Below are 14,080 nucleotides of genomic sequence, written 5' to 3' on the forward strand. Positions count from 1 at the left end.
TATTAAATGCTTCTGATCGCCAGGCCCTGTGCTAAGTGCTCCCAAGGCCTGTGCTGAACAGAGAAAACTGGACTTGAAGTCATACCACTTGCCCGAAGAAATCCTACACTAATTACTGGCGATTGAAAATTTATTTTATTTTTTAGTTTTTGGGCTACACTCAGTGATGCGCAGAGATTATTCCTGGCTCGGAACCCAGGAATTACTCCTGGTAGTGCAAAGGGGATCATATGGGATGCCAGGGATGGAACCCTAGTTGGGCATGTACATGCAAGGCACGCGCCCTACCCCCTGTGCTGTCGCTCTGGCTCTGGGATTGGAATTTTAGACCCAAAACTTCTTCCCCTAGCTAGGAAGGACTTGGTGGCCACAGAGCCATAGCCAGAGCATCTAGACTTCTGATGTAATAGTGCAGCTCCAGACCACACCTTCCCAGATCCCCACACACCCCGAAGTCATCGAGGAGTTCAAAGCCCAAAAACTGTGATTCTGTATTGGTCACATTATCGTGGTCCCCAGAGGGACCAGCACATGCCCGGTTGCACAGAGACACTCTCATATTGCAGGTTCACCTTTTGCTCACGGGGCCTTCCAGAGGAGCAGCTCCGTAGCAGTGGAGTGTGTGGCCAGCAGGGGTCGCCGGCACACCAGGAATTACAACTACCTGGGTCGGCACTTCAGGCCTTCAATCGGGAAGGAAAAGTTCTTCCTCTTCGGTTCTCCTAAGACTGCTGCAAATTGCTCCCCTTCCCGGTTTTCCTCTTCCATCCGCGCCCCCCAAAGACTCCATCGGTTACTGGCAACGAGTTGAGCAGTTGCCCACTATGCAACCCTAAACTGGCTCAGTCCTGCTTTAGGAATGGCCTGCAAATGGCAGGAAGCCTGCTTACAGGGTCTGGCTTCTGCTTCCCCCCTTTTAGGAGAGCAGATTGTTTCCTCTTGTTGTTCCTCAATATCCATTGTTTCTTAGTAGTCTTCACCACACCCTGTCTTGATCACCCAATGTTCATGTAAGCATTTACCCCAGAAATCCTCAGAATCCAAAGGGCCCTATAGCTTCTTTCCTCCTGTTGGGAGACCTAGGAATGAAGAAAGCCAATTCTCCTTCATTCCCAAAGAGGTATGGTAGCTATAACGAGGGAGTTAGCTGTGGCCTGTAGCTTGGGTTCTGTGAGAAAGCTTGGTTTGGGGAGTACAAGTGAGGGACCTGGGACACCCCTCTCCCCAGCGCAGGGGCTATGGATGCCTTTTTCGTTTGTTGTGTTTTGTTTGTTTTGGGGGACAGACCTGGTCAAGCTCAGGAGTCACTCCAGGCTCTACCCTCAAGGAGTTACTCCTGCTGATGCTCTGGGGACCATATGGGATGCCTGGAATCTAGTATGGGTCAGTTATGTGCAAGGCAAGTTCCTATCTGCTGTACTTTCTCTATCTCTGCTGCTTGGTAGTGGCACCCTCACCCCCCTCTTTTCTGCCTTCCTCCTCCCCTGCTGTAGCAACAGTGCCTGGCTTTTCAAACCCCCATCTCTGCAGCTCCCTCCCCACAATTCCCGGGGAGCCCGGTGATTGGCGGCTGCCTGCTGCAGGGCCGGCAGGGTTTATGGCTTTGCGGCAGCTGGGGGAGAGAACGAGGCCAGAGACAGGAAAATGGAAACCGACCAAGAAAGAAATTGAGAAGGATCAAAGAGAGTGAGACAGAGATCGAGGCAGAAAGGACTCAACATGACAGATACCAAAAATCTAAGTGATGGAGGGACAAGCTGAAACAGAGATGAACACAAAGAAAGACTTGAAGATGAAGAAAGGTGATAGGGATGGGGAGAAAAGAGAGAGAAAAATACTAACCAGGAAACATCTAGCTCACTCCAGAGAAAAGGGATGGATAGGCTGGTCAGGGAGTGGGACTGGCTAGTAGTTACAGAGGTCAGGTGAACACTGAGAGATTCCCTAACAGTCTATGGTACAGAAGAAGCTGGAAGACCTTGGGACATATCTAGATCTTTCCATACTTGGGCCTCTTTCTTTCTTGTCTCCAAACTCATGGAATTTGGAAATTGCTGTAATAGTTTCCTCCTAAAAGATGAATCAGGACCTGGTGTGAAAGACCTTGTCCAGCTTTCATAAAATAAGGGAGAAAACAAAACTGGAGTGTGTGAGGGGTTAATATTCAAGTTGCCCTTCGTTGAACATAGGTTAATTTGTCAGACTGTTGGCTGGTGTGACGCCTCAAATTGTCACAGATCGCATTTACCTTCTATCATAGTAATTCCTCTGCCTGTCCTTTTTACTAGTATACAAGCTCCTTAGCAGCAGATCTGTGTCTGGCTTCCTTTGTAGCTCCCATAGTGCCTTGTTCTTGTTTATTGAGTGAACCAGTGAATGGCCCCTGGAGATGTTTAAGCAGAGGCTGGATGACTACCAATGAGGAATGGAGTCCAGGGAATTTCTGCGCTGAATAAGAAGTTGGAAATAAATCTTGACGTATCCTTTTAGTTTTGAGATTCTATGAGTTCCTATAGACAAACCTGTTTGCTCTGATTATTTTTCTCTTTCTTTGAATAGGTCGGGTCAAAATACAAAGTGGAAATTACAAAATTACAAAACACTAACTGTGCGCCAGGCTCTGTATAAGACACTTGACATGGCTGACTTCACGGAATCATTTCAGTAACTTTTACAGATCAGTCATTAATATTTTGTAGACAAGGGCTTAAAGAGATGATGAACTATTTTAACCTGGTGACAGGAAGTACAACAAATTAGGTCCAGAGATCTCAAAAGTCACTGTGATGGCCTCAGCATCTCTCACTTGGGAGATTTCCAGCTTGAGAAAGGAAAAAATGAGAAATGGGGAAAATGAGGATATGACTTCTAAATTTAGAATTGGGAGAAAGATTCTGGGCAATAAACCACTTTAATGAGAAATTATTTTTATCTCACCTGGTTGCCAATTGTAAAGGAAAAACATGTAAGAACCAGGTCAACTAGTCAGGCTACTAAGCCCTGGGATCCTCTGACATAGGGCATGGCATTGAGTGCCATTGAGATAGGACAAAGGGGTGCATCTAGAGGACAGTTTTGGGAATTCCAGGAATTTTCTTCCTCCTAGGAAGAATGCTGAGAGACTTGAAGCCCTCAGGATTCCAGGTTCTATGGTTCCTATTCAGTGGCAGGATTTAGGTGCGTGTTGGGTAGTGGAAGCAATCTGGGTGATGGGTATGTTTTTCTAATACCCACATTTAGAAAGCAAGAGAGAGAGATCCTCCATGGACTGAGTGTGAGTTTTACATGCAGGAGGTTTAGTTCAATCCCTTGGCATTACATGATTCCCCGAACAACTCTGGAAGTGACCTCAAAACCCTGAGCTGAAGAACTGAGAACTACTAGGTGTGGCTCAAAAATAAACAAACAAACAAATAGTAAAAAGACTCTAAGAGATGTAAGGCACTTGCCTTGCATGCAACACAGTTTAATTCAATTCCTGCACTGAATATGTTCTCCTAAGAACTACCAGGAGTGATTGTTGAGCATAGCAGAGCCAGAAGTAAGTCCTGAGCACCACTGGATATGGCCCCCAAAGAAAAACAACAGCAACAAAAAGAATTAGGGGCCAGAAATATAGTGCAGGAGGTTAGGCATTTGCTTTACATGCAGCCAACTCTAGTTTGCTCTGTAGCATTGCATATGTCCCCCACCTCCCACCGCGCTCAAAAAATGATTCTTGAGCATAGAGCCCAAAGTACGCCTTGAGTACAGCCAGCTGTGGCTGCCCAAACTTTATTTACTTATTACTTTTGGGCCACACCCCAATAGTACTTAGGGCTTGGTCAATATTTAAAATTGAAGGCTCTATGCTCAGGGTGCTCAGGGATGGGACCCAGCTTGTCTGTCTGCGAAGTCTTCACTCAGTCCATTGAGTGCTGTCTCTGGATCATCTTTATTTTTATTTATTTATTTTTAACTATTTTTTGAAACTTTTCTGCAAACTGCCCTTACAATCTTTTATCTCAGATAAATAGTATTAAAATATATTATTTTAGGAGCTTAGCAATAGTCTAGTGGGGAAGGTGTTAGTCTTGCACATGGCCAACCTAGGCTAAATCTCAGCATCCCATATGGTCCCCAAGCATAGCCAGGAGTAATTTTTGAGTGCAGAGCTGCCAGCAGTAAACCCTGAGCATCATCAGATGTGGCCAAAAAACATCATTTTAGTAGGCCTTAGCGGTCATACAGATAGTACAGCTACCATCCCCTTGTGAATTGGTCACTTAAAATGGGTGGGTGAGCCAGAGCAATAGTATAGTGTGGGTAGGGTGCTTGCCTTGTATGTGATCGACACGGCTTCAATTTGCAGCATAACATAAAATCCCCTAATCTCTGCCAAGAGCGATCTCTAAGAACTGATTTTAGGAGTAAGCTCTGAGCAATGCCAGGTGTGGCTCAAAACCAAAAAACAAACAAACCCCTCCAAAACAAAAACCCAAACCCAAAACAAATCTTGTTTATTTCTATTTACTTTTTGTTTTGTTTTTCATCTTAACAAGTGCTCAAGGACTATTCCTGATGATACTTGGCCCAGCTGTGCAGGCCCAAAGCTTTGGTGCCCCGGTGCAGTGGTGCAGGGGCTACCAGGGACATTCTGGCAGAGCTCAGGGCCTTGGCTTACAAGACAAGTACTCTTGGTCTTTGAATAATCTCCTGGGCCTGCATCAGCTGTATTTTGGATGGATGGAGCACGATCAGAAGTTCTCAGGGTTTACTCCTGGCTCTGTGCTCAGAGCTCATTCTTGGTGGGATTCAGGGGACCATATATTAAGCTGTAAGTTGAACCTGTGTCAGTAACATGCATGGTAAATTCCCTTCCCACTGTCCTATAGCTCCAAATCATCATCTCTATGTATTTTTTGGGGGTAACACCCTGCCATGCTCAGGTTACTCCTGACTCTGTGCTCATAGTCACACTGGCAGACTCAGGGGAAACCATATGCTGGAGATGCTGGGGATTGAACCTGAGTCATCTGAATGCAAGATAAATGCCCTGCCTACTGCCTTCTATGGCTCCAGTCCCTGCCAGCCTCATTTTTTAAATGACCAATTCATAAGGGGGTGGTGGTTGTGGGCAGCTGAGCACAAACTTAGGCCTTAAAGTACTTTAAAGTTGTGTTTCATACCTGGTGAGGCAGAGGCAGCAGGATCTTTGATGTTGAACCCAGACATGTTGGTTCCTGCCCTTGCTTTTCCTTGCATAGTGACTCAGGAGCCCTTGTTTTGAAATGTGAGTCTGGAGACAAATCCCAGTTCCCAGGAGTCAGAAGTATGCATCTGTCACAGCCTCTGCAAAGTCCAGCTGCACACAACTTCCACCTGCTCTGTGCTTTTTAGCCTCCACTTTTATACCCCGTAGCCCCCTCCGAACTGCAACTCCCACACACATTTCTAGGACTCATTTGTGGGTCTCTGCTGCAAATGCATCTGCCACAGCTGCTTTCCCTGGCCTTCCTCCCTCTCGAGTTGCTTCTTCCCTGTCCTGTGGATCCCTGTCTTCCCAATGTTGTGTAGCCTCCTTTTCTGTGCACTGTCTCCTGGGTTTTGTCCTTGGCCCTGCTTCTCTCTCCTTTATATGTAGGGAGAGAGAATCACTTCACTTGCATCATCTTGACTTTTAAGGACTCCAGCTCCTACTCCAAGCTCTCCTGAGCTCAGTATTTATCCAGTTGCCTACTGTCTTTGTCTCTGTTGTTCCTCTCTATGTTGAACTTAGATCCTCACAAATGGGAGGTATGTGTTCTATCCCTGAGCCTTAACTCTAGCCCTGACTCTCTCATTTTTCCCAGAAAATCTCAAAGATCTTTGGGAATTCAAGTCAAAATTGTATAAGCAAATTCTCCCTCAGCTGTATTTCTCCATTTTGTATTATTTATTTGGTGAAAGGCATCTCTAGTTATCTTATCATTGAAACTAGAAACCTGGGATCAACTTGACCTCTTCTGCTCACATCTCCTCTCTCATTATCAAGTCTCATCCATTCTGCATCCTAAAGCATTTTGCCTCTTTGACACTGCTTCAGTTTGGTGCCCATACTTTGGGCTGGGTGATTACCACAGGTTCCTGATTGGTTTCTTGGGGATTTCATGATCTGGACAATAAGGAGGGGCTCATGACGGTCTGTATTGCTCTTGCTGTTTCCCCGGTGCCTGGATCAGCACATGCATGGCCCATAGCAGGTGCTCTTGTTTGTTGAGTGAATGTGGAAGCAATGTTAATGCGCCATCTTTCAAGTCTCATTTCATACTGTCATGGTCTTCAACTGGCAGCACAACCCCAAATGTTTGGACTTCTGAGCAAGTTACAGAATTGTACCTTTTCTGGGGTGCGTACACCTAGGTAATGCTCAGGGGTTGCTCCTGCTCTGCACTCAGAGATTCCTCCAGATGGGGGCTGGATAGATAGTACAGTGATAGGGTGTTTATCTTTCAAGTGGCCAACCTGGATTCAGTAACAGGCATCCCATATGGTCTTCTGAGCACCACCAGGAGTGATTCTGGTGAATGCCTGAGCATTGTCAGGTGTGACTCCCAAACAACAACAACAACAACAACAACAGCAACAATACCAAAAAGAATCACTCTTGGCAATGTTTGGGAGACTCTAGGGATGTTGGAGATCAAACTTAGTTTGCTGCATGTAAGGCAAAAGCCCTAGCCACTGTACTATCATCCTGGCCACTGCTTTGACATTTTGTCTTTTCTGTCTGCAAGCACTTGGCACACGTCTACTCATTCTTTATGACACAGACCCCACTTTGTATCTCATGGAAAATTCTTTCTCTCAAAATCTTGATGGAGCACCCCTCCTCTATGGCCCTAAACACTAATGTGGTATTTCTTTTGTTTTCTTCTTTTTGTAGACTTGTATTAATTATGAACTCTTTGAGGAAAGAGTTTTCAGTTTCCTTCTCTTCCCAGTATCTGACCTATACAGAGAACTTCACCATACATTTTAAAAATAAATATGGAATACGGTCAAATATGTCACCTATGTGATGCATGTTCTTTAAATAAAGTAAATTAAAAATAAATACGTTGGAAAGTAAATAAAAAAATAAATACATTGGAAAAAATGTAAGAACCAGGAGAGGGGACTGTTTAGGCTACTAAGCCCTGGGATCTTTGACATAGGGCATGGCATTGAGTGCATAGGACTAAGGGGTGCAACCCTAGTTGCCCTCTAGGGCTGTCTTGGAAATTCCAGGAATTTTCTTCCTCCTAAAATCCTGATTAACTGACATTTTGTTCTTTCAAGCCATAAAGGGATTTCAATGGACTTGGTAATTTTAATATGCTAATTAATTTGGTTCTCAGAGCCCACACCTGGGTAGTCTTTAGAGGCTGCTCCTGGTTCTATGCTCAAGGATCATTCTTAGTGGTGCTTCGAAGACCTGGTGGTGCCAACGATTGAACTAGGGTTGATCATAATCAAGGCAAGCACACCTTTCACCCTGATCTATCTCTGATCCTGTAATTTTATTTTTGTGTGGGAGGGTTTTTGGTCACATTCAGTAATGCTCAGGGGTATCTCCTTGTTCTATACTCAGGAGTCACTCCTAGAGGTGTTTGCGGACCTTATATAGGATGTCAGGGATGTCAGATCAGCCAAGTGTAAGGCTGAACTATCTTGCTTGTGGTTCAGTAATTTTTTGTTGTTGTTTATTTTGGGCCACACTCGGGGTTATTTTGGATACTCAGGGCTTATTCCTGGCTCTGAACTCAGAAATCACTCCTGGAAGGCTTGGGGGATCATACAGGATGCCAGGGATTGAATCTGCGTTCATCCTGAGTCAGCTGAGTGCAAGGCAAATGCCTTACTTCTGTGCTACCATTCTGGCCCTTAGCAATTTTTTGATAGCACTTCCCCTCTATGGTACTTGGAGGGATCTTTGGTGACAACTGCTGGCAATGGTTGACCAGGTAGTATGAATGTGATAGGTTAGTGCTTGGCCTAGTGGTAGTATTTGGCACCTTGCAGTATTTGGGCCTGGGCCTACGGTACCAGAGACAATTTGAACCTAGCATTGCCTTGTATGTTCACCACTTTGAAATGATGTCTCCCTGGCTCCAGGACTAGTAAACTGTGTGTGTGTGTGTGTGTGTGTGTGTGTGTGTGTGTGCCATATGGGATGCCAGGATTTGAACCGGGGTCCATCCTGTGTTGGCTGCATGCAAGGCAAATGCCTTATCGCTGTGCTATCATCGCTCTGGCCCCTGAACCCAGTCTTATTTGTGAATGTGCACTCCACCACTAGCTACATTCCTACCCTGGTAGTGCTGTAACTTTCCTAACCCCTTTCTCTCTCTTTCTTTTTTGGTTTTTGGGCCACACCTGGCAGTACTTGGGTTACTCCTGGCTCTGTGCTCAGAAATGGCCCCTGGCAGGTTTGGGGGACCATAAAGATGCAGGGAATCAAACCCAGATTTTTCTCGGTTGCTATGTGCAAGGCAAGTGTCCTACCACTTTGCTATTGCTCTGGCCCCTTTCTTTCTCTTTTGTTGCTGCAACTGTATGTACATGCTTGGTGTGGGCTTGTTAGGGCAATGTCCCTGGCTGTACTGTGTCAGAGTTAGCAGCACACTGTGGCACCAGCGGTTTCAAGGGAGTTTTACTACTCTTTAAGGTAATTCTTAGAATTAGACTCATGATATCCTAAGAGCTGGGAATATAGCTCCATAGTAGAGAACTTTCCTTTCATGTGTGAGGTTTTGAGTTCAATTTTATTTTTTTATTTTTTATTTTTTTGTGGTTTTTGGGTCACATCCGGCAGTGCTCAGGGGAAACTCCTGGCTCCATGCTCAGAAGTTGCTCCTGGCAGGCATGGGGGACCATATGGGAAGCCAGATTCGAACTGATGATCTTCTGCAGGAAAGGCAAACACCTTACCTCCATGCTATCTCTCTTGGTGTTGCCAAAATGCAAACAAACAACAAAACAGTCTTAGGGACTAGAGAGATAGTACAGCAGTTAGGGTGCATGCCTTGCATGCTTCTGATCTAGTTTCGACACTAAGCTCCCATATAATTTTCCTGAGCCTGCTGGGGCATGACTTGATGCAGAGCCAAGAGTAAGCTCTGAGCACTTCTGGGTATGGCCCTAAACAAAAACAAACAAACAAACAAAAAAGAAATAAAGGAATGGAGAAGGACAGAAAGAGAGGGAAAGAGAAGAGGAAAGAGAAAGGAAGAAGAAAAAAGAATGAAAGAAAAGAGAAAAAAAAAGAAAGAAAACACCAAAAGGTTTTTATGCTAAGGAGTTAGCTCAAGAGCTGATTCGCATGTGTTTGACCTCTGAGCTTTGGTACTGCATAGTCATGCTTTGTGTGATTCTCCCTCCCCCCCAAAAAAACCTAATCCTTTGCTTGCAATGAAAGTGCTTTTAGCCACTGGGTCATCTTCAGGGCTTGGTAGTGTGTTAAATTTTTTTTTTATTTTTTATTTTTTTGATTTTTTGGGCCACACCCGTTGACGCTCAGAGGTTACTCCTGGCTATGCGCTCAGAAGTCACTCCTGGCTTGGGGGACCATATGGGACGCCGGGGGATCGAACAGCGGTCCGTCCAAGGCTAGCGCAGGTAAGGCAGGCATCTTACCTCCAGCGCCACCGCCCGGCCCCAGAACTTGACTTTTTTTTTTTTTTTGGTTTTTGGGCCACACCCGGTAACGCTCAGGGGTTACTCCTGGCTATGCGCTCAGAAGTCGCTCCTGGCTTGGGGGACCATATGGGACGCCGGGGGATTGAACTGCGGTCCGTCCAAGGCTAGCGCAGGTAAGGCAGGCACCTTACCTCCAGCGCCACCGCCCGGCCCCATATTAAATTTTTTTTAAATTTAGTTATCATGCTTTATAAAGTTGTGTACAACGGGTTTTAGGTATACTATGCTCCTAACTCCAGTCCTCCATCTTAAGACCCCATCTCTCCACCCATGACCCTAGGCTCCTTTATTCCCAACCTGACTCCTCGACACTTTTTTTTTTTTGGTTTTTGGGTCACACCTGGCAGCGCTCAGGGGTTACTCCTGCCTCTATGCTCAGAAATCATTCCTGGCAGGCTTGGGGGGACCATATGGGATGCTGGGATTCGAACCACCAACCTTTTGCATGCAAGGCAAATGCCCTACCTCCATGCTATCTCTCCAGCCCCAACAGAAACATTTTGAGACTAATTATTGTAGTTCTGGTTTTATGCTTACAGTATGTTGGGCCTAGTGATTTAGATACATACATTTATCTCATCTCCACACCCATACTACCTCTTGCCCCTATACTACTTCCAGATTTTGCTTGCTGCTCCTGTATTTCTCTCCTTCCTAGGCATTTTTGTCTGATAACTTTTTTTTTTTGTTTGTTTTTGGGTCACACCCAGCGGTGCTCAGGGGTTACTCCTGGCTGTCTGCTCAGAAATAGCTCCTGGCAGGCATGGGGGACCATATGGGACACCGGGATTCGAACCAACCACCTTTGGTCCTGGATCGGCTGCTTGCAAGGCAAACGCAGCTGTGCTATCTCTCCGGGCTCCTGATAACTTTTTTATGTTTGTGTATTTTAAAAGCTGATTTAGTTCATGATGCTTTCCTTTATTCTTTAAGTATATGTGTATATATATATTTTTTGGGTGAAGCCTATATATGTGTGATGTATATATATGTCTATATATTCTATTTTCAGCTGTTCTTGGGGCTTACTCCTGGCTCTGCACTCAGAGATCACTCCTGGAAAGGCTTGAGAGGGCCATATGTGATACCAGGAATCAAACCCAGATTATCTCTATACAAGACAAGAGCCCAAGCCACTGTATAATCAATCTCTCTACCCACTAGACATATTCTTTCATATGCACAAAGTATTTTATTAAAATAATGGAAAATTGTGGCCAGAGTGATAGTACAATGGTAGGTAGGGTGTTTGCCTTATTCAGGACTGATTCAGATTTGAATCCTGGCATCCCATATAGGCTTCCAAACACCACCAGGAGTAATTCCTGAGTGCATGGCCAGGATTAACCCCTAAACATTACCAGACGTGGCCCCCCAAAATCAAATATTTTTTGTAATATGTAACCCTCTGTACTGGACTTTAGAAACATGAGATTACAAAAATATAATGTCCCCTCAAGTGGCTTATAAAGAGAAGGAAAACTAAACAAGATGTGTGTTTTCCCAAGGGAGCCACTGAGTGGGGTTAGCTCATAGAGTAGACTGACTTTGAGCTGAAGAGAAAGCATATGATTTGAAATACATAGAACTAAGCCTTGTAGGTACTGGAGTGATAACACAGCAGGTAGGGTGTTTGCCTTGCATGAAGCTGACCTGGGTTTGAGCCCTAGCATCCCATATGATCCCTTGAGTCTGCCAGGAGTGATTTCTGAGCATAGAGCCAGAAGTAACCCCTGATCACCACCAGGTGTGGCTCAAAACCAAAAACCAAAACCAAGCAAACAAAAAAGTAGGGCTTGTTTTGATGGAGTGGAGTTGTAAAGCTGGGGTACAGAGTTCCCAGAATTGATGGAAAATGGGAGGTAAAGTCAGACTAAATGGAGAAGATCTTGTGCATAATACTAATGATAGATGCTTCTGGTCCTAACAGGATACAGGCGATGTCCAAGATTCTGAGAGTGAGGACTGAGGTCTAGTCCTCATCTCTCATTGAATACTCACACCCAAATTCCAATCTGCTGATACTTGAACTGATGATGGGTTCAGGACCCTTCAGGTACATCAGTTTCTGCAAGGGTGTTGGGAAGAGGGATGTCGGTAGGGGTGGCAAAGGAATCATTTATAGGAGGGATAGTTTAGCAAGGCTAAGCTGCTAAATATCACAAGAGATTAAAGGAAGACTTGCATTGGGGTCAGAGACAGCATATAGGATAAGGCATGTGCCTTGCATGCAATCCAACCCAATCCTTGGTACCACCTGCTAGGAGTAATCCCTGAGTACAGAGCCGAGAATAAGCCCTGAGCACTGCCAGGTATGGCAAAGAAGACTTAAAACTAGTCTTGGAACCCAGTTTCCCATTCTTCTATTTTCTCCCAAGTCTTCCCACTCTACTCTGCACTCTGAGCGTTGCATTGGAGCTTAAGACAGGTACACAGGCAGGAAGAGAGGGAGTTCTTGACTCCTGCGTGAATGCCCAGTCAGACCTAGCAAGGGATAGAGGGGACTCTGGAAAGTAAGTGTTGGAATTGAGGAGTCTGAGGAGGCTTTTTAGTGGAAGGGAGCATGGAGCAAGTTTGGGGAGGTGAATAACTGGGCGGAGAAGATGAGAAGTGATGAATCACACTGTGAGATGGGCAAGAACCTCTACTTTGTAGTCGCATGTCTGCCAGCTCTGCATAAAAGGCCTTACCGTGTGGTTCCTCTGCCATTGTCTGTGGTTCCCTGACGGGTGGATGTGGCTTAGCAGAGACTCTGGGGTTGGGAGCAGGGTTTGTTTCTGTGTCCCTTCTTCTTTTTTCCTGTAGTAGGGGCCCCTCTTTGAGAAGCCAGGATGTCTGGGTTCCAGATTTTTCCATCCCCAACCTCCTCCAGACATAAATCACAAGTGATTTTTATTAAATGCACCTCCTGCTGGGGATGTTGGCTCATAATTCCTCTCTGATTAACCCCCACTACCCCGGCAAGTTTATAGGCCAAGAGAGGGAGGGGCTCGAAGGAGGGGAAAAGGAGGGTTGGGGGGAATCCCGGGCTGGTGATTGATGCCTCTGTCAGCCCAGCTCGTATTTATTAATAGTCTTAATACGGGAAGCAATAAAGGAAGAGAGGGATTCTATTAATTAAATCATTGTTATAATTAACTTTCATTAAAGGAGGATCAATAAAGAGGAGTTGAGATGGAGAGAGGAGAGATCCATTATCTCTAATTTCCTTGGAAGAGATTCAGGGAATGAGATGGGGTTGCTAGGAGACCGTGAGTGAGGGAAGGAGGAAGGATGTGAGATGTCATCCAGGTAGGGCTGGAAGGGGGGTAGAAAAGGAGGGGGAGAGGGAACATCAGTCCCACCTCTCCATTCAGGCACCCTAAAGGGACTGGAGAGTGCCAAGGAGCTGCAAGGAGCTGCTTGCAGGGATGAGCCGGGGCCAGGGACCTGGTTGTTTGGATCCTGCAGTGCTTTGCGAACTTCCCAGGTCCTTCATAAACACTTTATGACGCTACGTGCCTAGACTGGGAAGCTAGAAGTTTGAGAAGGCGACTGAGTTTTGTGACTTGCAGTCAAGAATGTGTGTTTGGGTGCATAAGGACAGTGAGAGAGGGAGGAAGGGATGGGAAGATTAATATTTTACTTAGACCTTTTTTTTTTTTTTGGTTTTTGGGCCACACCCGGCGGTGCTCAGGGGTTACTCCTGGCAGGCACAGGAGACCATATGGGACACCAGGATTTGAACCAACCACCTTTGGTCCTGGATCGGTTGCTTGCAAAGCAAACGCCGCTGTGCTATCTCTCCGGGCCCCACTTAGACATTTTTTGTGAGGGGACAGATAGCAGAGAGGTTTGATCCCTGGCATTGCGAATGGTCCACTAAGCATCACCAGGATAAGCTCTGAGCACAGTGGGGCATGTCTCTAAAACAAAACAAAATTTCTGTGGGGCATGTATGCTGGAGGCAAGTGCTCTCTTAAGGAGTCTCATTCTTGGTCCTTCAAATATCTTTTTTACAAATGGCCACACCCAGTAGTGTTCAGGGGTTTCCTGGTGATGCTTGGGGGACCATATGGGGTGTCTAGGATCAAACCTGCATCAGCCACCTGCAAGCAAGTGCCCTACTGACTGTATATCTCTTCAGTCTACCCACCCCCCCCATTTTGGATATACCAGTGGTGTTCAGTGCTTACTTCTGGCTTTGCTCAAGGATCACTCCTCATGGGGCCAGGTATTGAACTCAGATAGGGTGTGTGAAAGGTAAGCTTCCTACTAACTGTACTATCTCTCTGGCCCCTCATATGATCTTTAGGGATACAGGGGTTTAAAGTATGTTACAATAAGTGGATGCTCAAAGGTGTTACCTGTGGATGTTACTGAGATGGAGCCAAGAGCCTCA

The sequence above is a fragment of the Suncus etruscus genome, chromosome 11, assembly GCF_024139225.1.
Source record: "Suncus etruscus isolate mSunEtr1 chromosome 11, mSunEtr1.pri.cur, whole genome shotgun sequence".
Taxonomy (NCBI): domain Eukaryota; kingdom Metazoa; phylum Chordata; class Mammalia; order Eulipotyphla; family Soricidae; genus Suncus; species Suncus etruscus.